Below are 3,142 nucleotides of genomic sequence, written 5' to 3'. Positions count from 1 at the left end.
AAATATTGTGGGAGGCAAAGGCACTCAGTAGATGTTTGTTGTCTGCAAAAATAGGGAAGCCTGAGATTTCCAGGTTTCTTGATCTTGGTGCTATTTATATTGTAGTAAACAAATATTTTATTGTTTGTGTATGTCACAGTAGTGTCTGAGAATACTAGCCAATTTCTAGCTGCTCTATGTCTGTTGTCTGCCATTCCTGTTCTATGTACAAACAACTCACTCTTCTATTGCAGCTTCTCAATTTTACTACATAAACACATCTTCTATCATATTGTTTATCCATGCATGGAGCAAGCAAACAATCTGACTGCACCATTCTGGACCTTTTGACATTTAGAGAGAGTTGGGATTTAGACAGACCATTGAAGGAATTTCAGTATTCAAGATGTGAAGTGATTAAGACGTGAACAAGGATTTCAGCAGAAGCAAGGTCAAGGTGAAGATGAACTCAAGCAGAATTTCAGAGGTGGGAATGAGGAGAGTGAGGAAGGTAGTTTGGTGTTATGAAAAAGCAGTTTATTGTTTTAAATTTTGCACTGCTGTGATAGAAACATAAAGGCCTTTAATATCCTTTAATTATGCTGTGCTAGTCAGAGCACAGTGATGCCAAACACAGTGACACATTGCTGTAGTTTCCTTTACCTCCCTCTAATTTCTCTACCTTTCCCCCTTCCTGATGGTTTCCCCCATATTCTTTTGATGGATGTTTGATTTTAATATTTTATATCTACAAATCTCTTTATTATAACTGGCTTTTTACTTCTGTTCTCAGGAGTTCAAGAATACTTCCTGGTGTCAAAGAAGTCACCACAGCTCTCACTCCCAATGTCTGATACCAGGCAGAAAGAAGACTTCCATGGAAATAATGTAGAGTTCTCAGGTCAGATTTGTTTTTCTTTTCCTACTATCTGTCCTCCTATGGTGGTTCTTTCATATACTGAATAGCTTGTAGTTATTAGGTCTGCTGGTGGAAAAGCTCTAGTCCTAGCCACTGGGAGAACCCCCAGCCCTTCCAACGTGCTTGTGCTATGCAGAGAAAACTAGAAAGAGAAATGGCAAGGAGGGAAGGGTGAAGTGCATACCTTTGGATGGGGACAGCCGGGTGATGGACCTCATAGTTTGACAGTGCTAGCTTTAGTTAGATTCTTTTTCCAGTTAAAAATCTCAGTGCAATGCTTTTTTGGTGCATATATGTTAATTTCAATGTGCACAAGTAGATATTAGCCATTTGGCTTTTCATACTAGAGAAACCTAAACAGCTATATCAAAAAATAGCCCACCACTGATGTTTGCCAAGTGTTTTCATTCCATCTGTTTCATCATAAGGCTATTTTTCCACTTCCCTCCTCCCACTTTCTATTGGCATACTTTCTTCCACTGAGTATTTCTGCACAACACAGTCTTACCTGGAGGTGAGCTGCTGATAGAATAGGTTAAAATAAAACAATAATTAACTTGATAAGTATGCATTGGTCCATCCTTCTGTCCAGTCCTTGTATTGTGTGACTAAAGTAAATGCAATTAGTGAAAATCAAAATGCTATATGAAATCAAGTCAGTTACTTAGAACTTGGAAAAAAAACTTAATTAAAATTTCCTGGCATTGTCAAAATATCTTGTTTTGATGTCTTTGTGAATACAGTCTTTTCACTTTCCTCTTTCCAACCCTTTTTCTTTTGAATGTCTTTAAATATTGTCTTAGGTACTGTAGAATGAAGTAAAAATTAAAAATTTATTTTTAATGAAGCCTCTTAACTAACTGAAAGTAAAATTTACTTTCTCTTTTTAATTTTGGTGACCCAAACCTAAAACATATTTGGGCATTTTGGTCTTGGCTGGAATTTTAAAACCCCTCATAATATGAGAACTCTAAAACCTCTGAAAAATGTATCTTTGATTTTCTTTGTGGCTTTTATTGGCTCTGGGCATCTGCTCTAGAGGGAAAGAATTTTTGAGTCCACATTCCGAATCTCATATCCTCCTTCAGGTTAAGCATCCTCACTGATTACCACTGCTCCATTTAAACAGGAGGGAGACAACTTCACAAGCAGAATGCCACTTAGGGCTCTTAGGGTGGATGCAGTCACCGTGTTGATAAGAAGCAACACAGGCAGCACCAAGTTACCCTTTCACATGTTATCGAGCACACACTATCCTGTCTCGTTAACAGGGACAGAAAGGTACCTCCCACTCCAGCCCCCCACTGATAAATTGCCAGCATGGCTTTAAGTCAACAACCTTAAATACCATCAAGAAAGCGGTTGGTGGTCAACACAGATCCCAGTGAGACAAACTGTTTTGCAGACCTGTCATACCGCAGCAATTTTGGTTTCTGACTACGTAGGCTGCTTGGAATTGGGGATGACGAAGGTATACAGAATAGTAATGAAGTTTGTGCTTGGGAGAAAAACTTGCACCACAGAGCTAAGGACAGGAACTTGTATTTTAAGGCCAAGAATGATTGTAAAGATGTTCAGCTTTCCTTTGCTCTTTCCAAGTTTTCCACTAGCTTAAAACCTATCCATACAGCCAGGCTGCCAACACAAATAAGAAAGGGCTCATCTTTTTTGACAAACAGCAAGCCAAATCATACTTCTCATTCCCTTCTGTAGTATCTAACTGTACTTCACCTACATGAAGTTCCGCAAGTGGGTTGTTATGTATTTGCCAGGTAAAGTATTCCACTCTTTCAACCAGAATGGAAATGATGCTGGGCATGAGAAGTCCTTCAAGAAACTCTAAATTTCCCTGTTACTTACTGGATATCAAACGTGGGGCAGGTACTTTTACAATGTCTGAGAGAACTTCTGCAAAGAAAACGTGATATTGCTCCAAGTAGTACCTTAGTGACATTCACCAGCAATCCCTGGTGAATGGGCCTGCTCATTTTTGTTATATTTTTCCAAGAAATGGCTATGATTGCAACAGTAAAATCATCTGTCTTCAATGTAAATGCTACCTGCATCCAGACATTTAACCCACAAGTAGGCTTTACCTGCTGACTTGCTCGATAACAACAGCCAACATTTGGTATCACTCTATTTTTTCTGCCATGCAAAACGCTCATTCCCATTCTGATTAATTTTGTTAGTTTGTAGTGCTAGACAATATTGATAGTTCTCTTTGGGGGGTTGTTTAATGGG

General features: G+C 38.8%; 1 long non-coding RNA gene across 1 annotated transcript; it reads left to right on the top strand.

Annotated features, from left to right (window-relative positions):
- Positions 1 to 347: 347 nt before the first annotated feature.
- On the top strand, positions 348 to 2,686 carry LOC113966857. The gene is made up of 3 exons (XR_003533979.1): positions 348 to 466; positions 773 to 880; positions 2,612 to 2,686. It is a non-coding gene; the product is annotated as an uncharacterized LOC113966857 (long non-coding RNA).
- Positions 2,687 to 3,142: the final 456 nt, after the last annotated feature.

Source organism: Neopelma chrysocephalum, unplaced genomic scaffold, assembly GCF_003984885.1.
Source record: "Neopelma chrysocephalum unplaced genomic scaffold, ASM398488v2 Primary Assembly neopelma1_61b, whole genome shotgun sequence".
Lineage (NCBI taxonomy): Eukaryota > Metazoa > Chordata > Aves > Passeriformes > Pipridae > Neopelma > Neopelma chrysocephalum.
Note: the sequence above shows the minus strand (reverse complement) of the source record. Positions and strands in the feature narration are given on the sequence as shown.